Below are 27,331 nucleotides of genomic sequence, written 5' to 3'. Positions count from 1 at the left end.
TTAAGATGTTCCTTCTCTGAGCTTTCACAGTAAACTCACAGCAGCACGTGCTTGCCTGTGGCACGGCACTTCGCTCAAAGTACATAATAATTTATTTACATGTCTGTCTTGTGCGAGCTCCTTCAAAGCAGGAACAATCTATTATTTGTCATGTTTGATAAATGAAAAATAAAAAGAGTGAATTAATGTGTGGCCTTGTTTCCCGATCACACCACATGTTTAATCATTGGCCCCTTCATGCGCTCCTTGGACTCTCACATAAATAGAGTCTCATATAAATATCCCCAGAGTCTGGAAACATCTGAATATGCAGTGGGTATGTAGCTCAGGCTGTGGTTCCAAGACTTTATCTCATAACATACATTCATCCCATCTGTTATTTTAGCTGGGATAGAACTTGTTTTCAATTCACATGGGGTTGAGGGGAGACACAGGGCCCAGTGACCCATAGATGGGATCTCTTGACTTCCAGCTGGGAGAGCAGCCTGGCCAGTCCCGATGCTTGTACAACCACCAGGGAGGACTTGCAGTGACCCAGCATATGAGAGATTGTGCTCCTAGACCTGCTCTGGCCCTGGGCTTCCTGTTGGGTAACTGGGCCCTTGCATAATCGGTGTGACTAAGACACTTCCTTGTATCTTAGGCATTTTGCCTGTGGAAAGGGTACCTATCTTTTTACTGCACAAAATTCATCCAAAAATGGAATTCTGATCATAAAACCCATTCTTATGCCGTGGGTCCTTGCTACCTTCTCTCAGGGCACCCAGCTGCTCACCACATGCTGCAGGCCTGGATTTCTGCATGGCCCCCACAGCCCCGCCTGCCACTCCAGTTGGGACTGTTGATCTGCCATGAACTTGACCCAGGCTTGTCTCTGGCACGGGTCCCTTTCAGTTGACCTGAGCCTGGCAGGTGGTGTCCCCCCTCTTCTGTTCTGTGGTGTCTCAGCTCAGTAGAGAGAAGGAGAAGTAAGCTTTGCATTTGCTGACGGGAGAGGGAACAACAAGTGCTTGCCCTCAGTGATCTTAATGTCAGCATCACCAGATCAGGACATTCTGAATGGGAGGGCACCCAGAAGGCTTGTCATCACCCTCGTCCCTGGGGCAAGATTAATAATCCTTTATGTTTCTAGGGAGCACTGTTTTTTCCTCAGCATTCTCTTGGCTTTTCCCCCCGTCATTTCAACCTCACAATAGCCTTGAAGAAAAGGAATGGACAAGTGGTTTTATTGTAAAAATGTGATCCGGTGGTCAAGTTGTACTGATTTTCCTACTCTGTGCCTTTGATAATGCGTACCGTTCTACCTGCACATGATGTTCTCTGCTTCCCTCTCCTCACTGTGTTCTGTCTTTCCAATCCATTTTGTGCCACTCCACTCACTCTATGCCATGTCACGCCATCCCATTCTGTGCCCAAGCTCTTAAAGGAGCAGCAGCATATTACAGAGCCCTGGGCTTTAGTGTCAGACTTGGGTTGAAACCCTAGCTCTCCATCCCATGGCCTGTGTGATGTCACATCTCGCAGCTTCTGCTTCTTTACTTTAAGATGTGAAGAGCAATAGCTAATCCATGGGGGTGGGGTGGGAACTCGATGATTGGACACAAGCAGAAGGTTGTTATAACCTGCAAATCCACACACACGTGATGATTATTAAAATTACTACGTGGAAGGCACTGTGCTAGTAGCCCCTGGGGCATTCAAACACTAGCGTATAGGCTCTCTGTTCTCTAGAGTCTTGTAATTTATGAAAGTGGATAATATTAGTACCCTTGTTAAATTTATATGGCAAAATATGTTGAGTCTTATGAGTCACATAAAATACAGTGAAGGGAAATATTACATCTAACCCGGGCTGTGTGTGTACGTGAGCTTCCCAGAGAAGGGTGCGTGTCAGCTGGGCAGGGAAGTAGCACTGGTGTTTTGTCAGCCCAGACAGGAAGGGACAGCAGAAACTTTAGGTAAGTTACTCCACTTCTCTGACCCTCAGATTCCTCAAATGTAAGATTGTAAACCAGAAATAATATCCACCCCACACATTAAAATTAATACCAATAATAGCAAATGCTTCTATAGAACTTACTTTAGCTTGGATCTCTTCTAAGTATACACATCATTCATTTAACTTCTACAAAAATTTTATGAAGCAGATGCTGTTTTAATCCCAATTTTACCAAGCAGCAATGGCACTGAATAGTTAAATCGATGTCGGTGGTTGCACAGCACTAAGAGGGAGGGGGGAGCAATATGAAATACCTAACATAGGCTGAGGGCTCCAGGGTACCGTGCTGCCTCCAAGCAGGGAGGAAGTGGAGGTGGGGCCAGAAGTTCTTCTGGATTCCAGAGTGTGCTCCTCCTTACTCTGGTCCACAGATCTGTAGCCTGTCCCCACGTGGCTTCTGAGATGCCATTCAGAGCCTGGAGTGGCCCGTACAGGAAGAGCAGGAAGAACAGCTAATGAAATATTTTTGCTACACCCTTTGCAAATGAGCACGGGCTTCCCAAATGCTAATTTGTAATTAGAAGGCACCTAAGAAAGAAGACTCATCCTGCTCCTTAAATAAACCTGTGCTGTGGGCCATTCTGCAGCAAAATAGAAAAAGGAAGAGGTGAAATCAACAGCCTCAAACTCACTCCAGTCCCAGCTGTCCCACGTTAGGAAAGCGGAACTCAGCGGGGAAAAGAAATGAAAATAAAGCCCATGGAAGAGTTCTGCTTTGGGTATCCCCTTTCTTTCTCTTCCTGAGTGTGTGGGAGGTGAGACTGGGAGTTGACTCAATCAGGAATCAGTTGCCGATAACAGAAACTGCATTCGATGTTTCCAGCGGGAGGTATTTTAAACAGAGCATTAGGCTCTTTCAAAGCCTTTGGAAGGGGTGGGGAAAAGGCCGTCAGTTTGGTGCTCCAGGAACACCCCAGAACAGTACTGCAGAACAAACGTGCCCGGGAGTTGCTTCCTCAGCCAGGGAATCAAGAAGTCCCAACACTGGAACTATCGGCTCCAGTGACAGAGCTGTTCAGCTGTCACGCAACGACGGAGAAACCGTGGCTGCAGGTGCCACTCCCCAGCCTCCTGACAGCTGTGCCTCGGGGTGGGCCCGCCTGCCTTTCACCTTCTAAAGTTTGCCCTCAAATCTGACTGTACTCTCCAAGCCTTGGTTTTCTCATCTGAAAAACATGGGTAATAGTCCTACCTCACAGGTTTTTGTGAAGCTTCCATGAGGAAGCTCCCAGCCAGAGCACAGTACAACGCCACCTCTGCTCAGCCGTTCCGGCACCTGACCACCGGTGTGACACTCCTGAATCTTCAAATACTCCCCTGTGCCTGTCAGGAGGCTTGCAGTTTCCACGTGATGCTCACAGTTTGTGGGAGCCAGAAGGGAATTAGTTACAATTTCATCATTTTGAATACCGAAGCAGCCTTGTAGCTATTCCTCCCCGCCCTCCCCCCTCCCCCTCCATGGGTCTCATGTTTTAGAAGGTCATGTCTAAAAAAGTGCATCTGTTAAGCAATGATTAATTTGTACTCATGCTTTGTAAAAACCAAAGGCATTCCACAAAGAGACCTGATGAGCATGAATCAATCAGTTTGCCTACATAGAATGAATATAGTCTGAGTTTTGCGTTTGAAAAAAGAGAAAGTCAGTCAATCTCACAGAAACAGGGGGTAGAAAGTTGGCCACCGGGGAAAGACAGGAGAAGGGAAGATGTTGATCTCGGGGTAAAAAGCTATGATTAGACCGGAGGAATAAGTTTTAGTGACCCATTGCACTGCATGGCGACCACAGTTAATAATAATGTATTGTATATTTCAAAATTGCTAAAATAGATTTTGAATGTTCTTACTGCAAAAAAATAATAAATTGGTGAAGGGATGGATAAATTATTAATAATTAACTTGATTGAATCTTTCTATAATATATACCTAGATCAAAACATCACATTGTGCTCCATAAATATACACAATTATTATTTGTTAATTAAACCTTTTTAGAATGTGAGAAGACTTGACATTCCGGTTTTCTTGAGTGGCCTCCCCTCGGTGCACGTACAGTTTCCACTGGCTCTGGTAACGGGAAGCTCACACGCGCATTCTGCCTCTGAGAGCCACGGGGCCAGAGCTGATGGGCAGGGGGACACCTGAGCCAGGTGAGGAGTTCCTGCCGAGACACCTGAACAGGGTGCGGCAGGAGGAAGAGCCTCAGAAGGAAGTTGTGTAGTTACCCAAGGAAGCTAGGAGAATGCTGGGAGGTCAAAGCTCAGCAAAGCCTCTCTCTTCTGGAACTTTCTATCCAATCTTCACAACAAACCTATGTCATCACCATTTTACAGATGAGAAAACTGAGTCTTAAAGAGGTCCTCATCTGCACAGCAAGTTAGAGGCAGACCTGGGTCTCCTGTCCCTGAGGTCCCTGCTATGTCCCCTACCTGGGCTGAAGCTCTGGCTGCCAGCCTGGTCTCCTTGGACTCCTCTGCTCTGCTGGGAAGGCCTGGAATTCCTCCTCCCTTTCCCCCTCCAGCTCTGAGGTTAGCCATTCTTAGGAGAGAGCCCCCAGGGTCCACACCGCTTCCCAGCAGAAGCACAGCCGAAACAGAGACCCTTGGAATCCACCACAGCCACAAGCCCAACAGCTTCCCACTGCAGGCTGAGAAATAATTATTGTCAGTAATTAGAACTAAATTACTCCTGTCAAAACACAAAATTGCAGAGGCAGCCCTGAGGCATCGTAGGCCCCTTTGTCCCAGTGGCCTCTCTCCCTCCTCGTGGCCTAATTGAGGCCCATGTGGCCCCAGGAAATCCCCCCTCAATTCTGGACTCCAGGTACGGGCCACGGTCCTCAGCCCTCGGACTGATTCACAGACACGAAATGAGGGGCTTGGCTTTTGAGCTCCTGGTTTTCTGGACAGAGGGGCGGGAGGAAAGTGGGAGATAATAATAGTGGCCGTCATGGCAGTTTGAAGCAAACAAAACTGCAGCTTGTTGTGCAGGGAAGTTCCAGGAGCTTGTATTCCGTAAAGACATCTTGTAATTATAGGGCCTGAATAAAACGAGAGAGAGAGAGAGAGAGAGAGAAACTATTTCTTTTGTTTTGTTTTCTTTCTGACTATGGCAGCAACACTAGTCAGTTTCAGAAAATTTAGAAAATAGAGAAAGGTATAAAGAAGGAAATGAAAATCCCAAATCCCAATACGCAGCAGTGATTTGTATTTATATTTGGAGTTTCTTCTAACTAGGTTTTGTTCTCTCTCTCTTACACACACACACACGCACACGCACACAGAGGATAACTTGATTCTTCCCTCAGTGCATCAGGAAAAGCCACGTGGTGTATCATTATTTTATTTATGCTGCCCAGCAAATGGAGGACTGAACTTCACTCGCCCCAGGAGAGAACGGGTGAGCCTTTGTTCTTTTGGAGGGTGAGCGTTAGGCCTGGCAGGCCCCAGGGAGGGAGGCCGAGCTCTGTACTGGGAGCTGGGAGAATGGGCCTCCAGGGAGAAAGAGCAGGGCTCCCTGCAACATTTTGTGTGCTGATTCTGTCACTCTGAGCTCTCTGGTGACCTTAGGAGAGAGGAACGATCTAGCCACTCATGGTCCTAGAAACCGGATTCCAACTGATTCAAAGAAAGAACATATTCTGAAATATTTTTTTTAACCTGAATTTTGTGGAGCAAAGCTATGCTTGTTACACTGATGTTCTCACTGGATGACGTCATGCTGAATCTATGGGGTGGTGTCCTGCTGGCTCCCTTTGACACGCGGCAGTACACACTTTCTCCCAGTTCCCTGGGTGGACATTTCTCAGGATGTTGGCTGGGCAAGGTCAGGGCCCACGACTGTGTTCTCAGGAAAGGAGCGTCCCGTGGGAAGCACCCTGGCTTCACTACGTCTGGGTGGGAACTCCCTGGGCGAATGATATATTTGCTACTAACGGTGGCTACTGCTGCTGTTTCCACGAAACACAGGAATCCTTTGTATACTTGGCTCCACACTCGCCAGTGGGGCGACCTTGTGAAGTTTACTTCACTGTTTGTGCTTCAGTTTCCACTTCTGTACAATGGGAATATAAGATGGGCTACCTTACAAGATGACTTTGAGGATTACATGAGAACAATGCCTTTGGTTTTAGAGCAGTGCATGACACATAGTAAGTGCTCGAAATAACAGCTGCCAGACCCTGTGTCTCATTTTTCAGACTCAACAAATGAAAACTAGTGAAAAGCTTCACGTGCCTATGATATTCAGATGGGAGCTACCAGAAGATTAGTAATTTCTGCTACCCTAGTGTAATCCTGCCCCCTTCTCCCCCACCCCAAAGCAGCCTTGTCCTAGGCTATTTGATCAATCACCCCCCACACCCCATCATCACTCCTTCATTCTGCAGATTGTAGGGAAGGGGGAGATCACCTCCACCTGCCCCCACTTAGGTCTTATGTGGGCTCTTTGGGTTTAGGAACCAGATTGATACCAGGCAGATTAAGAGAAAAGCATGCAAGTTTGATTACTTTTACACGTGCATGGGCAGCTTCAAAAGAGAGACAAGTCCAAAGAAATGGACAAAGAAAGATGCTTTTACACTTTTTAGACAAAGACCAATAAATTTGTGAAGAAATGACAGGATAATGGGGATCTGGCTAGGGGCAGTAAATTCTGGGAAAGTCACTAGGAGATACATGGGGGTGTGAAGCTAGTGGAAGATGGGTTAGTCCAGGAGGTTTATTTATTCCAGCTGCCCACTGCCTACCCACTGCATCCTGAATGCCCAATGGTCTGGTGATAGGGCTATTTTCTCACCCTGGTAGGGGGACAGCATCCCTCCCAACGAAATCTTTATGGCTCACTGCATGTAGGAAAAGACAGGGCACCTAGCCTTTTCTGAAACTATAATTTTTCCCTTGTTTTAAGCTTGAAATAATCAATATAGGAATTCGACATATTTTGGGGATGGCACATCCTTTACTTCTTCAAGATCTTCCTCCCTCCTCCTGGCTGCATTCCTTCCCAACATGAATCACAGCTACTAAGCAAACAGTGAAGTGATTATTTGATTAATATAGAATAATGACATCAAAGTTCACTTCTGTTTTGCTCACTCCTGAATTCCCCTCTCTGGCACCTGATGGATGTTGGGGAGAGAGTTAAATACATGACTGTTGCATTGTGTATGAGAGGGATGTCATCACAAGGAAATACTTGGCTCTTCACTATTGGAAAGGGAATCATTTGGGCACTTTGGTCCTTTAATTACTGGGAACGGACTAACTTTGCAATATGCCTCAGTGTGCTTATGTTTAAGAATCTATGCTCCACACCACATTTTCTCCCAGTTCGGTTCTCTTATTTAAATAATAAATACTGGATAGACACCCGCCAGGCTCCAGGAGCAGAAACTGAGTCTCCTTTGAGCAAGAAAGACAGGTGACAGGAGTTGCTGAGAAGCTGCGCGCTTGCTCTCCCGTCAGAGAGTGAGGAAGGATGGCCCGCTCCCTGAGTGGAGACCTGGCTCCCTGCTTTATATTTCAGACCCCGGAGGACCCTGGGCAAGGGCTTTCTCGTCCCTGTTAGTACAGATGTTCCTGTCCCTCTGTTAACTGGAAGCTAGAGGTAATTACTGGCAGAAGCACAGCTCCGTGATGCACATTAGGTTGGTGGAAACTTCATTCGACCGCAAATTGTGCCTCTAATTAGGCAGTTGCTGATGCAAGGAGTTCCGAATCTAGTTTATGGGCTGGCTCAGGCCAGAAGCATCTCCCAGCTGTAAGTGATCTGAGATAGCGTGGGAGGAGGAGGGATGGGCCTGGGACTGGGTAAAGGGTGAGTGGGGAGATTAAGGAACGGAAAGAGAGAGAAAGAGAAGGAGGAATGAAGGAAGGCGGGAAGGAAAAAAAGAAAAGAAAGGAAGAAAACGAAGGAAAGGAAGGAGCATTCTATCTTCATTTTCTGTGAGTAGAAATAACACCAGACTTTATTTTGGAAGACTTTGAACACTAATTCTTGCTGTAATAACTTTGAAAAACTACTTGGCAGTATCTACTAAAGCTGAACATATGCCTAATCTATGACCCAGGAAATCCACTTCAAGGTTTATATCTAAAACGATTGAATACATATACCCACCAAAAGACATATACAGGAATATTCATAGCAGAGCTATTTATACTAGGCCCATACCAGAAACAATCCTAATGTCCATCAACCAGAGAATGAAGAGATACATGTGGTATTTCCTTTTGGTTGAGACAGGGTCTCACTCTGTCTCCCAGGCTAGAATGCAGTAGTGTGATCATAGTTCACAGCAGCCTTGAGCTCCTGGGCTCAGTGATCCTCTGCCTCAGCCTCCCCAGTAGCTGGGACTGCAGGCATGCTACACCATGGCCAGCTAGTTTTTTTTTTACTTTTTGTAGAGACGGGCTCACTGTGTTGCTGAGGCTGGTCTTGAACTCCAGACCTCAAGCAATCCTCCCATGTTGGCCTCCTCAAGTGCTAGGATTACAGGTTTGAGCCACCACACCTGGCCCTGGTGTTTTCTATAATGGCACACCACACTGCAATTAAAAAAAAAAAAAGCCATTACTGATGATTGCCACCACATGGTATGCTACTGAGCAAAAGGAGATAGGTACAAAAAAGGTACATTCTGTAAAATTCCATTTTTATCAAGTTCAAGAACAGGCAAAATGAATCTATGGAGATAGAAGTCAGAATAATTCTCACCTTTTATGAGAAGGATATTAATGATGAAGCTTCCACAGTGCTATAAATGTTCTATATCTTGATCTGGGTGTGGTTATATGGATGTAAAAACTATGTAAAGAGTACAAAATGTACTGTTAAACAAAATATAAAAGCTGAACCTTTACATACTTTACTGTATATAAGTTATAATTTAATGAAAACGTTTTGAAAAGAAAACAATATATTTACCAAAACAATACGTGAAAAATGTTATCTTGTAGTTCACCCTTTCATTTCTTTGCTAAGTAAGGAAGAAAATCTTTCATGTATTTATCTGTCTTTAGCATTTCTTTGTTGAATTGCCTGTGCAGAATCCCACCCAGGCTCCAACTGGAATCTTTGTTCTCGCCTCACCGCTCTGAAGAGCGGTGTTAAATAGCAGTGTTTCTCAATCCCTCTCCACCTGTTTGTTGCAAACACTTTCCCTCCAGCTCATCATCTTTCATTATTTTACTCAGTGATGATTTTTTTCAATGATGATTTTTATTGTAGAGAGAATTTAAAATTTTAAGTAACTCAATCTGTTCATCTTTTCTCTTAGCAGTTCTGTCATTGGGTGTTTTTGTTTTCTTCCTAAGCTTTTTGCTTTTGAGAAACTGATCCAAAGGCAACAAGGTAGCTGGAGGAGCAGAGTAGGGGAGAGGAGACAGCAAAACTGGGCATGGAGAGCCAGCCAGGGATGAGATCACACACAAGCCTTTGGATTTGGGAATTGATCCTGAGTGTAAGGGGTAGTCAGGAAGGGAAGTAAGCAGGCGAGTGATGCAAAGAGATTTGCATTGTGAGGGTCACTTTGACCTGGACGGATGAGTGGAGCGGGGATTGGAGAGAGACAGAACCAGAAAATCCATGGAGAGGACTGCAGTGTTCCAGAGGAAAGCGGCCTGGGCTGGTGAGGTGACAGCAGAGATGGGAGATGGAGAAGGTTAGAGACCTGGTTTAGCACTGGGTCCCAGGGGACTTGTTGATGGATGGACATGTGGAGAGGGGAGGGGGGTGGGGCTTGGTGCACAAGTGGCTGACCCAAGACTTCCGGGCTCGCCCATGCGGCTGCTCCTAGATTTCTGCGTTTGTATATGTGCTTGTTTGTTTTCACTTTTAACTCTTTATCAGGCCAGAATTTGGTTTTGGTGGTTTAGCTGAGCGTGCAGTTTCATTCCTCTCACCCAAGGCTGAATTTCTCCCTGAAAATACGGTGAATACTCCTCATCACTTCCTCATTGTTTTGTGAGACTCCCACATCAGTCGATGAAGAACCAGTCCTCTTCTAAAAACCTTTCTTCTTTGTTTTTATCACATAATTTTGATGTTGTAGGTTTTAATTCGTTAATTTTGTTTGCAGTAAAATTATCTCCAGATCACTCTTTTTAAAAAGTTCTTAGCTATAAAAAAGACACCTGCACTCGAATGTTTATAGCAGCACAATTCACAATTGCAAAGATGTGGAAATAACCCAAGTGCCCATCCATACATGAGTGGATTAATAAAATGTGGTATATGTATACCATGGAGTTCTACTCAGCCACAAAAAACAATGATGAGCATTATACCTCTTGTACTATGCTGGAGACCATTCTTCTACATGAAGTATCACAAGAATGGAAAAACAACCACCACATGTACTCACCATTAAATTGGAACTAATGGATCAATACTTGTGTGCACATATGGAAATAACATTCATCGGAAACCAAGCAGGTGGGAGGGGGGAGGAGAGGTTGGGTCAATTCATACCTAACGGGTACAATGCACACTATCTGAGGGATGGGCACACTTACAACCCTGACTCAAACAGTATAAAAGCAATTTATGTAACCAAAATGTTTGTGCCCCCATAATATTCTGGAAAAAAAAAGGAGAGCAGTTCAAAAGTTGAATAATTTAGAAAGAAAAATAGTTGATTCTTGCCCTGGTAGACTCTGCAAATAGGACTTGAAGTGTATGTGTGTGTTTAGGTGGGTGTGTGTACATGTGTGCGTATTAATATTTTTGTAACCATCTAGCAGCCAGGTACAGTACCTCATAATGCATATATCAAGAACAATTGTGCAATAAAAACTAGCAAGAGCATAGTCATCCTCGATAGAAGAGGAAGAAGAAAAAACATCAGGAATCAGGAGACAGCTCCTGTTGACCCATAAACTTCATTGTGGATTCCTAGGCGATTCGATCTTTCTAGACTTCACCTAGAAAGTAAGAGGCATAGACTAGATAACTTATAAGCTTCTTTCCAACTCTAGTATTCTACATTTTAATAGTACTAAAATATGTTGATTTTCTAAAATCTGATCTTTACCGCCTAACTTTTATACATGTTGGAAAAAAAAACACTACAACTGGAGGCAAGGATAATAACTGTTTAGGTAAGACCTACTTAATAATATTTCAAAGAAAATAAAATCCTACCTCCACTCAGTAAAAAGAAAGTTCTTAGCTATTTTCTCATGATTCTGCTTTGTTTATATTATTATTGCTTTTTCCCTCAGGTGAACTTAAGAATGCAATAATTAAGTAACGAACAAATTCCATCAGGAATTTAATTGGAATTTCATTAAAACCATAAATTGATTTCAGAAGGAATCAATGTACATTTTTTCTCATACATGAATATTTTTGCCTATATATTAAAAATGAGTATTGTTATTTTTCAGCAAATTTGAGTGTATTCTATACATTCTAGTTTTTTTCTTCAAAAAGTTTGATTTCCTTAAAATTTTATGTTTTGGTTACCATTGTAAAATGTCTTTTTTGTTATTTTCCATGGATTATCATTGATATATATGAAATATACAGATTTTTAAAAATACTTTTCTATGAAATTACTTCACAAAACTAGCTTAAAAGATATATGTTTTTAAATTGATTCTTTGGGGTTTTATAAGAATGGAATTGCATTATCATACAAAATGATATTTTGTCACCTTTTCAATAATCCTATCTCTTCTTCAGGTTTCATGCTAACTTCACTTCTCAGAATTTTCAGAACAATGCTAAATGATAGTGATGACAACAGGCTTCTTATTCACTTGCTTGCCTCTGGTTTTAGCAGGAATTCTCTTTAGTTTTTCACTGTTAAAAATAATAGTTAATTGGTTTAAGACATAAATTCTTACTATGTTAACAAAATATTTCCATTCCTAATTTTCCCCCAAAACAAATTTGACAATTATAGGACGTACTTTGAATGCTATTGACAGGCTTCTCTTCCCCTACTAAAATTGTAATTCCTATTTTCTGCTTAAAAATATTCATATGAAATCTTGCATTAAAAGATCTCTTTATAATAAGTGATTTTTGCATTTCTTGGATACATCCTACTTGGTGATTGTGAATAATTCTTTTACTTATGCTGCTGGATTTGGTCTAGTAATATATTATTTAGAATTTTTGCATCTATTTCCAATCTTCAGATTTTTATTCCCCCTTTTTACTGTTTTGGAATCAGGGTTATGTTGGATTTGTAAAATAAAATATGCATTCACATTTTCCTATGCACAGAACAATTTCAATAGCATAGGGATTTTAGTCCCTTGAAAATTTGAAAGAGCTAAATTTCAAAACTGTCTGGCATGGCAGGTTTTGTAAAGTAATTCTTTGATAAATTTTTTAGGAATTTTTCATAGTAACTTGTCTATTCAGGCTTTCTATCTTTTTGGAGTGAACTTTTAGAAGTGTCTGTTTCCCCAGACTTTTTCCATTTCATGGAAAGTCTGAAGTTTAAGTGCATATAGTTGTTTATAGTATTTAATATTTTGTTTTCTTCCCCTTATCAGTTACAAAAGTTCTTTTCTAATTAAAATTATTTTTCTGATTCAACACATCACAGGTGTCCATTTTATGAATCTGTATAAAGAACCATTTTTTTACATTAAGAAAGAACAGGAAATATGTTCTACACACAAAAGATTGCATTTCTATATAGATATTTTTAAATGCTAAAACTAAGGTAAACACTTTGTTCCAATCTTGAGGTGAATAGAATACTACCAGTAACCCACACTCACCCTTTCTAAATAGTCCCTTTCTCTTTGGTGGACAAATAACCACATCCTTGAATAGTGTACAAGTCACTGCCATATTTTTAGTATTTGTAATATACATACTTTCTTCTAAACCATATATTGTTTAGTTTTTCCATTATTGGACTTTTAATGAGTTGACTCATAGTACATGATTTTTTTGTTCAGCATCAAATTTTTGAGGTTCATTGTAGTGTATGTATATAGTAGATTTGATTCTTTTTCACTTCAGTATGTTATTCCCTTGCATAGTTATTACATAGTTTATCCATTCTGCTCTGGAGGAACATTTAGATTGCTTCAAAGTGTTTTTCTATTAAAATAATGCTTCCTTGAATATTCTTTTATATATTTTCTAGTACCCATGTTCAAAACTTTCTCAGATATATAAGAAGGAGTGACATTGTCAGGTCACAGGGTATTTGGAGTTTAACTTCACTAGGTTATATTCTTTATGAAGGGGTTGAACCAATTTACACTGGCATGGGAAATATGTAGATGTTCGCAATGCCCTACACCCTCACCACACTCGATGTTACCAAGCTTTTTAATTTTTGCCAAACCGGTGGATGCAAAATGGTATGCGAGTGAGTGGTAAATCCCATAGGCATTTTAAAAATACGTTCATATAATTATTAGAATAGGTCACTTATGCACACAGGTCAAAATCAAAGTCTTACTTTGACCTCTGCTCTCAGTATATCTAGTTCCAACCATCCCTAGCCAGAGTTAATCATTTGAGTTTCCATAACTTCTAGAACTCCTTTATGCAAGTGCAAAAAATATGATTATATATTCTTACTTTCCTCTTTTTATACAGAAAGGGTGGTATGTTATATATGTTGTTCTCTACTTTGCCTTTTTATTTAACAGTTGAACTTGGAGGTCTTTGAAAATCAGTATGTAAGTAACTAGTTAACTTCTTCATTTTTTTAAGGAGCTTAGTATATTCCATCGTACGGATTCACCATATTCATTAACCCGCCCACTGCTGGTGAATGTTGCATTGTTCCCAGTCTTTAGCTATTGCAAATATTGGTACAATAACTTACCCAGTATAGAAGTCATTTCACACATTTGGGATTCCTGGTTCAAAATGTCTAGACATTTGAATTTTTCCACATAAACTTTTAAACCAATAAGTCTAAAAAAATCTGTCTATATTTCTACTGGGATCATGTTAAAGTTCCAAAAAGATATGTGGAATGTGATATACAAAATGATGTCACTCTCGTTCAGAGCTTAAAAATGGAATTGGGAAGGCATAATAAGACTACCTGCACAGCCTGCAGCTTTGCAAAAAAAAAAAAAAGAGAGAGAGAGAGAGAGAAATTTGCCTTGAACCTTTGAACTCAGCCAAACTGCAATGACCACAGCATTCTAGAAAACAGCTGAATTTCAGCAATGCAATTCCTGAACATCAACAACCAACGAACTATGGACTGACATACTGAGCCAGCCACCTCCACCAATGATAATTCTTTCCAAACAACTTGTGTAATCACCCTCAGCTTTCTTTTAAAAATCCCGACTCTCCTCCATCTCTCCAGAATATGATTCGGCTTCTAGCTGAATCTGTGTCTCCTGAATCGCAGTTCCTAAGACCCCAGCAAACACCTTATCTTATTGTATTGCAGTCTGATTTTTCACCTCTTCTTAGCTGACAGACATAAGAAGAATTAAGATATTTATGACACTGAGTTTAAATATCCAAAAACATGATAAATCTTTGTATGCCTATGTCTTCCTTACTATTCATTTTGAATATTTTTTGTTATTCTGTTTCCTAGATATTTTATCTGTGTTTATTGTGATTGTAAATGACGTCTTCTCTTAATTGCTGGTATTGAAATATACAAACAGTTTGTTGTATGAATATTTGACAAATATATTAATTATACATTAAGTATGTCAGTTTAGATTGTCTAAGAAGCAGATGCTAAGACAAGAATTAGCCATGCAAGAGATTAGTGGAAGTGCTTGTCAGAAGATGAGGGGGAGGCCAGGGAGGCTGGGAGAAGCTGGTATGGCACTGAATGGAGAAAGGAAGCTTGGGTGGAAGCATCTTAGATCGCAGTGCAGTTATAAGGAAAGTTCAAGGTCATTGGGCAGTCCTTAAGCCACAGCTGTCCCTCAGAGGAGTTCTCCATCTTCCTTCCCTGCCATGCTCAGTCCTTGACTGGGAGCACCCTGAGGGAGGTGTGGTCTTGGCAGGCCTGTGGTGATGAATTTCAAGTGTAGCTTCTGATCTCCTTGGTCAATTACATTCCCTTAAGTCTGAGAGACACATCCTTTTGGCCATCACTGGCCACCCCTTGCATTGCATAGATGTACTTCTCTACTCAGAGCTGGAAGTGGCTCCTCCACGGTTCCTGTGGGGCCTTTTATTTTCAGGGAAAACATAGAAGACAGAGGTTAGTGGCGCCCCTGTCACTGCAGTTGATCTCAGGGCTGCACCCGCACTCACCCACTTTCTCCTCCGTCATCCATTCTAAATTCCCTTCCCTGTGATCTTGGCATGTCTGGCTTAGCTGGTAGTGCAACCCAAACCTACCTTCATGAGAAATGTGAACCCTGGTAATCACATCTTTGTCAGTCAGTTACAATGAGGTAAGGAAGTAGGGTGATTCCAGGAGGTGCCTGATGGATCACCTGGGGTCCGCTTGTGTTCCCTCGTGCCCTCATTGTGTAATGCAGCCCCACCTCCTTGTGCTCATCAAAGTCAATTGTCCTGGCCAGTAGGGTGATTCCTCTTCTCACCTGCTGGTCCCTGGTCACAAGGGGCCCAAAGTGCCCTGGTGAAAGCCTTTCCTTCTAGCTCAGTGGAACTCTTGCTGTGTCCCCTGGCAAGAGGTTACCTCTTTTGAAAACCAGGCCCTCCCACCCTGCAGAGTCCTGAGTTGAGAGAATGAATTAGGTAGGAGGCATGCCTGTAGTCCCAGCTCCTGGGGAGGCTGAGGCAGGAAGATTGCTTGAGCCTAGGAGTTTGAGGTTGCAGTGAGCTATGATGACACCACTGCATTCTAGCCCAGGTGACAGAGTGAGACCCTGTCTCAAACAGCAACAACCAGAGTTGAAAGAATAAAGAATAAGACTCTAGTGGGTCATTAGGACTGAGGGTCAATGGAGCCACTCCTGCTGCCACCACTTGGTTCCCAGGCCCTTTCTTCCATTTGGGGATATAATACCATAGAGTTCTTTGATTTAATATGCACATTGCATCCTGCAGAACGTGAACCATCCTTTCACCGTGTTACCTTCAAGCTGGTACTTCAGCTGAGCTTTAGAAAGCCTTTGCAGCATGCTGTGAGACCAGGCTGTCCCTGGATGGCCAGTGTGTGATACAACCAGTACAACCCCTCGTCATCGATCCACTCCCAGACCAACTTCACTTTGAAGTGGGTGCCCTGGTCGGAGGCTGGCTGTGCAGGATTCTGCTTCTATGGATCAGTTATTCCATAGCCCCCATCTCCCAGGAATAAGCCGGCCTCAGTATCTCTTCCACACTGTAGCCATTGCCTGGGAGGCCTAACCTCAGCTCCCATGATGACGGATGTCACAGCCCAGTACCTTGGACCACAGGCCGACTATGATCCCTACAGTCAGAGCCCTCAGAGGCATGTTTTCATGACACCACACTAAGCTGCCTTTCTGAAACTTCTTATTGTGTTAACAGTTTTTTATTTGATATTTTTGGATTAGAATAATATAATCTAAAAATAATAGTTGTTTACTTCTCTCTTTTTGCCTTTTGTTAGTCAGACATCAGTATGTCCAGTATAGTGTTAAATAACAGTGGTGAGAGTGCACACTCTTGTCTTGTTTCCACCATTTCTCAGCTGAAACACCCTCTGTTTACCCTTTCCAAATTTTATACCAATTCACTTCCAGGGTATGGATGTAAAATGGAATTTGGGGCAGCTCTCCAGTCTTGCATGCCTAGCTAGGATATGTCATTAAAAATTTTTTTTCTGAGGTTCATGCATATTTCCTGAGCACTTCAAAAGAATTATTTTATTGTGGTAAGAACACTTAGCATGAGATCTACCTTCTTAACAAATTTTTAAGTATTCAATGAAGTATTATTAACTATGGGTACAATGTTGTACAGGAGATTTCCAGAACTTATTCATTTTTGCTTAACTGAAATTTCATGACCATTGATGAGCAAAGAAGATGAGGTTGTACATATTAATATAATGGAATACTATTCGGTCTTAAAAACCAAGGAAATTCTTCAATATACAACAATGCTGATGAACCCAGAGGACATTATGCTAAGTGACAGAAGCCAGTCACAGAGTGATAAATATTGCATGGTTCAATTTATAGGACGTACCTAAAATAGTCAAATTCATAGCATCAGAATGTATAATGGTGCTTTCCAGAGGATGCTGGGAAGGGAAATGGGGAAGAGGTACCAATCATTTAAATCTAGAAATGCCACAAGACTCAGAGGCACCCATGGAACTCAGCTGTCCTGTACTTCAAGCACAGCGAATGTTGTTTCACTCCCAAACGACTCAAAGTTTGATTTAAAAAACGCTCTTTTCTCTCTCATGGGCTATTTGCCACAGCCTCAGATGCTTAGGAAAAGCTTTGCTGTGGAATGAACTGTAGCACATGCACACGGAATCCGCTCTGGTGCAAGATGTCTGTGCTTTCCTGAGTTTTCCTTGCTGCTGCAGATCGGAGGTTCTCAGACATCAGTGTACATTGGACACCCCTACAGGGCTTGTTAAAACCCCGGCTGCTGGCACTACTCCCTGAGATCCTGATGCTGATCAAGGGTGAGGTCCACGAATTTGCATTTCTAACAGGTTTCCAGGCCCTGCTGAGGCTGCTGGTCTGACAGCTGCACAGGGAGACCCGCTACTGCAGACCTTGCGCTTGCTGAGAATACGCAGCCTCTGCTTGCCAGGGTGTCTGCACAGAAGTTCACTGAAGTCACCATGGCACATCCTTTACGAGGCCCTCGTACCGCTTCTGCCTTTGCTTGTGGGCCGGGGTAAGTGGAGCTGCAGCTACAGAAACAGCCATTAGCCTATGAATAGAGCTGCCATTAGATGAATTCACCAGCCAACATCAAATACCACATGCTGTACGGCTTAAAGACCCAGGCTTAGAAGTTAGACACTGGTCCATTAAAAACCTCTGAAAACTGCAATGTCAAAATATCCTACATATACTACAGTAAAGTTGGATCCAGTGTTACGTGTCTGGTCACACCAAAAGCCTCTAGGAAATGGTATGTCTTTTTAATTCAGTCCAGTAATTCTGCCCTTTACTGTTGAGCATTGGTCAGTTTTTGTATATGGTGATTATTAAAACTAACTACATTTTGATTCATTTCTAGCACACTTTTTCTATATATCTTTTCTTAGTCTTTCTAGCCATCCTGTAGATTAATTATGCTTTCTCCTGAATTCCACTTTTGTCTTCTAATAGTGCGGAAACTATATACTAATTTTTCAGTGGTTACCCTAGAAGTTTTAACATACTTATGTACATCAATTTCAAAAGTTAATCAGCATCATTATTCTCCTTCTGAATGCATTATAATCTTATACTTTTCTCCTAATGTTTTATGTGATTACTAGCCAAGGTTTTAGTTCTACCTTATTTGAAAGCTTAAAATTCAGACATTATTTTTGTTTAACCCGTGTTTGCATTTACACATATGTTGTGAGATATTTTACTTCCTGAAATCAATCTTTTCAATTCATCCTTGTAAAATTTTAACAGTCTGTGTAAAAAAATTATTTGGTTTTCAATGAAAATGTCTTTATTTTACCATAGCATTTAAGTGATAATTTCCTGGCTATGCCTTCTAAATGGTCAATAATTTTATGTCAGAAATTTTAAAATGTTACTCCACTCTTCAGGCTTCCATTTTTACCAGGAGACGGAAGCTGAGGCTCCAGTTACTGTTTTCTGTGGCATTTATTTTTTCTATCAGCTTTTAAGATCTTTTTCTTGTCCCTTGTTGTGCAGTTCGAAAAAGATGAATTTAGATGTAAGTTTCATCTTATTTATCCTGCGAATGTTTCATTGGTCTTTCTGCATCTGAGCATTAGGCAATTATATTTATTTGGAAATTTTTCAGCCATTATCTCTTCAAATATTGTATCTTTCTCATTGTCTTTGTTATAGTCCTGCTTAGCTCTGCTTAGACACATAATAGACTTCTCAATTTTTCCTCTATTCTCATAACTTCTTTATCACATTTTTTCTGTCTTTGTTACGCTGTGCTACATTTTATATGATTTTACATTATTTCTTCAGCTCTATCTTGCTATTTTATTTTATGCTATGTGTGTTATGTTATTGAGACAGGGTCTTGCTCTGTTGCCCAGGCTGGTCTCGAACTCCTAGACTCAAGCAATCCTCCCACCTCGGCCTCCTGAGTAGCTGAGACTACAACTCATGCCACTATGCCAGGATTAATTGTCTATTTAGATACATTAATCTGCTCTATAAATTGTCTAAGGGTTTCTATTATACTTTCTATTATTATATACACATTATTTTGTAGAAGCTCTTTTCAATTTTTTCTAAAATCCACTTGGGTATTTGTGATAGACCTGTTTTCCTGTATTACACTTTCAGAAACATTTTTCTTAGAATTCATAAAATTTTTAATTAGTCCTAAAAACAAGACAATACGTATGTAAATCTAATCAATACTTTTAGTGTGGTAAAATATACATCACATAAAACTTACAACTTAACATTTTAAGTGTACAGTTCAGTGACATTAAGTGCACTAACATAGTTGTACAACAATCATCACTTCAGATGATGAAAACATTCAGAGTGTTTTCATTATCCCAAACTAAAATTCTCTACCAATTAAATAATAACTCCTCATCTTCTCTTCCATGCAGGCTTTCGCAAACACCATTTTACTTTCTGTCTCTATGAATGTGATTATTCTAGATATGATATAAGTAGAATCATACAATACTTGCCCTTTGTGTCTAGCCTGTTTCACTTTGCATAATGTGTTCAAAGTTCATTCATACTACAGCATGTTTCAGAATTTCATTCCTTTTTAAGGCTAAATAATATTCCCTTGTATAGGTATGCCACATTTTGTTTATCCATTAATCTATTGATGGGCATTTGTGCTATTTTCTGCCTGTTGGCTAGTGTGAATGATGCTGTTGTGTGAAGATTGGTGTACAAATGTCTGTTCAAATCCTTACTTTCAATTCTTTTAGATATAGACACGTAGTCCCTGACTTATGATGGTTTGACTTAATATTTTTCAACTTTACAATGTTGTAAAAGCAATATGTATTCAGTAGAAAATGTAATTTAAGTACCCATACAACCATTCTGTTTTTCACTTTCAGTACAGTATTTTAAAAGTTACATGAGATATTTAACACTTTATTATAAAATAGGCTTTGTGTTAGATGACTTTGCTCAACTATAGGCTTTGAACACCTTTAAGTTACGCTAGGCTAGGCTATGAGGTTCAGTAGTTTAGGTATATTAAATGCATTTTTGATTTATGATATTTTCAACTTATGATAGGTGGCTTTATTGGGATGTAACCCCATGCATGGTAAGTCAAGGAGCTTCTGTGCTCAGAAATGACACTGATGGACCACATGGTTATTCTAAGTTTAATTTTTTAAATAATTGCTATATTGTTTTCCATAGCAACTACACAGTTTTAAATTCCCATCAGCAATACCCAAGGGTTAGAATTTCTCCACATCTTTGCCAGCACTTACTATTTTCTGTTTTCTGTGTTTTGGTGTCATTTCCAAGAAATCATTGCCAAATTCAATGTTATTAAACTTTACCCCTATGTTTTCTTACAGAAATTTTAGAGTCCTAGATCTTACATTTAGGTATTTGATCCAATTTGAGTTGATATTTGTATATCTGTTTATTATTTTTCATGTTTCCCAAGAACAATATGTTGAAAGGACTGTCCTTTACGTAGTGAATGGTTTTGGCACCCTTGTTGAAAATCATCTGACCATATATACAAGCATTTATTTCTGGGCTCCTCATTCTATGCCACTGGTTTATATGTACCTCTTTATGCCAGTACCACACTGTGTTGATTACTGTAGCTTTATAGTAAGTTTTGAAATCAGGAAGTGTGGAATCATGAGTTCTCCCACTTTGTTCTTCCTTTTCAAGATTGTTTTGGCTAATTGGGGTCCCTTGAGATGCCATATGAATTTTAGTAAGAATTTTATTTCTGCAAAACAAGTCTTTGGGGTTTTGATAGAGATTGCATTGAACACTAGATCACTGTGATTCCTTTGGTTTTAAATAAATTAAATATCCAATTATATATTACCTACCTGATAATTTCTCTATCTACAGTCACTGTGGCTATGATTAGTCGTTTCTGCTGCCTCACATTGTGGTAGCTTAATTCCTCCTATAAGTCCTGGGATTTATAATTATAAGATCATTCTTTGTGAAACTTTATCTGTGGGAATTTTGAGGTGTAAATTTAAGGTGCATTTCTCCAGAGAAGAATATATTTGCTACTGAGAAAGGATCATCAGTTTAGGATACTTTAAACCATAATAGTCCCCCTTTATCCACAGGGGATGCATTCCAAGCCCCCGGTGGATGCATGAAACCGTGGACAGTATGTATACTATGCACAAATTTCTCTTTTCTTCTATACAGTTTCATGGATAGAAGATTCATTCTTACCATAGATCTTAGCAACCTCAGCATACACATTTTTTTCTTTCCTTATTAAGTAGAAAACTTCTGTTTTTTCACTTAAAGGAAGCACTTATGGGTTCTCTTTGGCATATCTGAATTACCAGCATCACTACTTGAGCTTTGGGGGCAGTATTAGGTAAACTAAGGGTTACTGGAACACAAGCACTGTGATACATGACAGCCTGATAACCAAGAGGGGTACTAAGTGACTAATGTGGGTAGCATGGACAGCCGGACAAAGGGGTGATTTGTGTCACAGAAGGGATGGAGTGAAACGTCATGAGATTTCATCACTGTCTCAGTTTGTGATTTATAAAGAAAAGAGGTTTATTTGACTCATAGCTCTGCAGGCTGTACCGAAGCATGGCGCCAGCATCTGCTTCTTGTGAGGGCTTCAGCTGCTTCCACTCAGGGCAGGGAGCAAAGGAGGGCCCACGAGTATAGATCACGTGGCAAGAGAGGAAGCAAGAGAGAGAGAAGGGGGAGGTGCCAGGCTATTTTTAGCAACCAGCTCACATGGGAACTAACAGGGCAAGAACTCACTCACCCCCATCAAGGGAAGACATTAATCTGTTCATGAGGGATCTGCCCCGATGACCAGAACACCTCCTATTAAGCCCCACCTCCCAGCACTGCCACACTGGGCATTGAATTTCTACATGAGAGTTGGAGAAGACAGACATCCAAACCGTAGCAGTCATGCTAATCAGATTGGCACATAATTTAAAACTTATAAATTGTTTTGTTCAGGAATTTTCCATTTAATATTTTCAACCAAGGTTGACAGCGTATAACTGAAACCACAGAACATGAACCCATTAGATGAAGGAGAATGATTATCTATTTTGATTTTATTTTTTGAGGGTAATGGTCAAGGCAGTTAAAACTCATGTAAGTGTGAACTTGGAGTTAAGGATTCTCTGAGTGAAATCTTTTGCTTTTGCTTTTACTTTTTTCTTTCTTTCTTTCTTTTTTTTTTCCCTTGTCTCACATAAGCCTGAGCCAAGTCTAAGAGAGATAAGGATCCAGACTGGATGTCTCTGAGGGTGTGTGTGTGTGTGTGTGTGTGTGTGTGTGTGTGTGTGTGTGTGTGTGTGTTTGTGATTTTAATTCATCAATGATGGTGTTGCTCTTGGAGGAGCCCAGCTTTTTGCAAGGGTCTCCCATCTGCATGTTTTGCCTTCAGGCTTTGTCTTCTGATATGTGTCTTATCCGGACATACGGGGAGCCTTTAAAACGCACACTCTAGGCCACCAGGGAATGACGTAAGTCCTGAGGGCAAACGGAGCAGCAAGGCTCAGTTACTTCCCTGCATTTGTTTTTCAAACTTTGTTTTGGCCTTCTAAAAATTGTATTACTTCCTAGCCATGTATTTAGAAACTCAAGTCCCATGCATTTAAAAAGCGTGCATTTAAAAATTCAAATTCCCTATTTTATCCAGCTTTTTATGTGTTTTTCTGAGTTCTCTTTGGAGAACTCTAGTCTTGTCAGATTCCCATTATTGGAAGTCTAGGAATCACTCTCAGAGTTTAATCATTCTAAATATTATTCATAATTCAAAAATATCTTCTTTTAACATTATCATTTTCTCCTTTCTGGATGTTGATTTTGGTGTAATTTTAGTGAGTTTTTAAAAAATTAAATGCTTAGTTACTTTGCATTACATGATTTTCTATTTAATAATGAAAGCTTTTAAGGGATTTGACTTTAGATAAAGGCTAACATTTCCCTAATGATTTTGATAAATATTGTTTCCATTTTTGCTATTTTCTAAGTGGCATGTAATTATAAATTTATTTATTCTCTGAACCAATCCTTGTTTAATAGAGTGTTGTTTAATTTCCAAGTGGTTTTCTCACATTGTTTTGATTACACTTTGTGGTTAATTTCTAGCTTTAAAACAGTGTTGCCAGAGAATACTGCCTCTACGATTTCTACTATATAATTACATTCTGTAAACATCACACAGATGCTTACAAAGGTGTATTTTCTATTTGATGTTAATGTAATTGAATATATACTTTTATCAATCTTATCATACTGTTTAAATTATCAAATCTTCTGTGTTCTTTTTTTATCTCTTATTCTATCAAAGGCTGAGCAAGGTATACTAAAGTCTTTGACAAAAATTGTTTTTATAAATTTCTCATTTACTATCTAAGAGTTTCTTCATATTTTTGTCTTATTTTTAGCCCTTTAAGATATATGAGTCTTTGATCTTAACTCTGGAATTAATATTTCGTAAATTTAAAATGACCTTTTGAAATGATTTTTCCCTTGAATTCTATGTTTTCTAATATTATTACAATTCTTGATACATTTTTGTTTAGATTTGCTTGACTCTTGCTTTTTTTCTCTTTGGGGAGATGTAATTTATATACCACACAATTTACCTATTTAAAATGTACAATTTAATAGATTTAGTAGACGCAGAGTTGAGCCACCATTGCCATGATAAATTCTAGAAAATGTGCATTAACCAAAAAAAAAAAAAAAGACATCCTGTACTCATTAGCAGTCACTCCCCATATCCCTCCCCACCCTCCACCACCTCCGAGCCCTGGAAACTGCTTACCTACTCTTTGCCTCTGAAAATTTTCTTGTTCCTATAAATTCATTTCATATAAATTTAGTCATATAATATGTCATCTTTTGTGACTGGTTTCTTTCACTTAGTACGATGTTTCGAAGGTTTATTCATGTTGTAGAATGTTTCAGCATTGTTGAATAATATTCCATTATGTGTATATAGTTGTTGAACAATATCCCATTATATATATATATATGTACCATATATATATATTATAATATATGTGATGGAATATTCTACATACATATATACATACACACACACACACACACACACACATACTACATTTTATTTATCCACTCATTGGTTGATGGGCATTTTGAGTTGTTTTCACTTTTTGGCTGTAATGAATAATGCTGCAATAAACATTTGTGTACAAGTTTTTGTGTGAACATGTGATGTCATTTCTCTTGGGTATATATCTTTGGGTCATATTGTAACTGTATTTTAACTTTTTGAGAAATTTCCAAAATGTTTTCAAAGAAGCTGCAACATTGTCCAAGCCCATCAGCAGTTTATGAGGGTTCCAATTTTTCTGTATCCTCAATAGCACTTGTTGTTATCTGTCTTTTTGATTATAGCCATCCTAGTAGGGAAGAAGTGGTATCTTATTGTGGTTTTGTTTGCAATTCCATGAAAACTATTGATGCTCAGCTTCTCAGGTGCTTAGTGACCATTTGTATAAATTATTTGGAGAAATGTCTATTCAAGTCTTTTGATCACTTAAAAAAATCTTCTTACAATTTTAACTTAAAATATATTTTATCTGATATAAATATAGCTATTCTTTCTCATTTTTGGTTTCCATTTGCATGTAACATCTTTTTCTATCCCTTCACTTTCAGTCTATGTGTGTCTTTACAAGTGGAGTCTCTAATAGGCAACACATCGTTGAGTCTTGTCTTTTAATCCATTCAGCCACTCTATGTCTTTTGATTGGAGAATTTAATCCAATTACATTCAACATAATTATTTATGGGTGAAGACTTATTACTGCCATTTTGTTAATTGTTTTGTAGTTGTGCTTTAGTTACTTTATTTTTTGCTTCCTCTCTTGCTGTCTTCTTTTGTGGCTAAGTGATTTTGTCTAGTGGTATGTTTTGATTCTTTGTTTTTTTTTTTTATTTTTTGTGCATCTATTATCAGTTTTTGCTTTGTGGTTAACACGAGGCTTACAAAAAACACCTTACAGTTAAAACAGGTTATTTTAAGCTGACAACAAATTAATTTTGATTGCCAAAACAAAAACTCTACACTTTTACTCTACTCCCCACCCCTCCATATTCTGATTTTTTGATATGACAATTAACATCCTTTTATATTGTATATCCATTAACACATTATTGTGGTTATTACCATTTTTAATATTTTTGTCTTTTAACCTTTATACTAAAGATATAAGCAATTTTCCCACCGCCATTACAGTATTAGACTTTTCTGAATTTGATGGTGTACTTACTTTTACCAGTAAGTTTTATACTTTCAGATGTTTTCATGTTACTCATTAGCATCATTTTATTTCCTCTTAAGGATTTTTCTAACATTTCTTATAAGACAGGTCTTGTGGTGATGAACTCCCTCGGCTTTGGTTTTTCTGGGAAAGTCCTTATTTCTTCTTCATTTCTGAAGGAGAGCTATGCTAAATACAGTATTCTTAGCTGGATTTTTTTTTTTTTCTTTTTTCAACGCTTTGAGCATATCATCCTTTTCTCCTGGGCTATAAGGTTTCTGCTGAGAAGTCTGCTGCTAGGTGTTGTGGAACTCCCTTACATGTTATTTGTTTCTTTTCTCTTGCTCCTTTCATGATCCTCTCTTTGTCTTTGATCTTTGACAGTTTGATTATACTATTAATATGTCTTGGTGTAGTCTTATTTGGATTGAATCAGATTTGAGCCTTGGAACTTTCTGTACCTGGATATTTATATCTTTTTCCTGGCTTGGAAAGTTTTCTGCTATTATTTCTTTAAATAAGCTTTCTACATCTTTATTGTAAAACTTTCTACATCTTTATATGTAAAACTATTCAAATCATGTCAGAGATATTATTCTGTATTTAGTCTATTTACCTTTCATCAACTAATATGTTTGATTTATGCCCTCTCTATTAATGCTATTTTCATATTTCTTTTGCATTACCTCCATTGCTGTGTTGACAATCTTTACTTTTTTGTCATCATAATTTGGATTAGAATTCACAGCTTTTAGTCTTTCAGAGATGACATTTATATTTATGTTCTATATGTCTCCAAACAGAAAAGTCAACAAGAAATTGTATGTTGAATCCCCTGTACGTATAAGATCGATGCGTATTATATTGTATACCCTATTGCAAGCCCTCACAGTTTTGGTCATAGATTTTTGTCTTTAAATGTGTTATTGAAATTATGGATTATGAATTATTTTTTGTGTGTGTGAGTATACAGAGAGAGCCTGTGTCTTGTAGCTCTTTCAGAGGTGAGGAAGTGAAGTGTTCTAATTATAATAGTTCTCAGTCCTTTAGTGGGCCTGTGTCTATGGCCTGTGACCTTTACGAGTGTTTCATCTTATATAGTTTCTCACCTTAGGTGACGCATGAAGGATAGAGGGGACCACAGTGATAGGAATGCCCTCTCCCTGGGACTCTGAGACACAACTCTGGCAAAGTCTTTTCCTCTGGAATAAGCTTTTGTTATGGAGAAGGCTTGGAGGCATTTCATAAGGATTACTCTTCCCCTCCTCCTTCTGCTGGAGCCAGTAGGGGATCTTTCTTGGATCTTCACCATGAAAAGAGATTCTTAGAAGCAAAATCCATGAATGTGTCAGGTCCCTTTAAGACTGAGGTCCTCCTAAGACTGGGGTCCCCAGGAGCTTTACCCTCAGCCTAATCCACTCAGCCTCCACCAGTTAATCCAAATGACATTTAAGTGTCCTACCAGTTCATGGCTGCAGTGGCTTCTGCTCCTGGTAAGTAGATGGTGGCTATTATTCTCTGGTTTGTCAGTCTATTCAGGGTGACAGTTTACTTTATAAATTCAGTTCTCTGATGAGGCCAAGAAAAGTGATTAATTTTTTGTTTGTCCTATTTTTATTGTTGCTGTTTTTGTTGTTTTAAGAACAGGAATGGCAACTTCCAAGTTCTTTACATTTTGGAGCCAACCCTGGAAATTCATTTAACTTTTTAACATGCCAAAGACTTACTGACTTATGTTTATCATTATTTTTTTCCCTCCTCACCCCCTCCCTCTGCACCACGTACACCAGAATGTAACCTCCACAAGAGCAGAGATCTTGGTCTGGTTC

This window comes from Lemur catta, chromosome 6, assembly GCF_020740605.2.
Source record: "Lemur catta isolate mLemCat1 chromosome 6, mLemCat1.pri, whole genome shotgun sequence".
Taxonomy (NCBI): Eukaryota; Metazoa; Chordata; class Mammalia; order Primates; family Lemuridae; genus Lemur; species Lemur catta.
The sequence above is the reverse complement of the archived record's forward strand: the minus strand, read 5'-3'. Positions refer to the sequence as shown.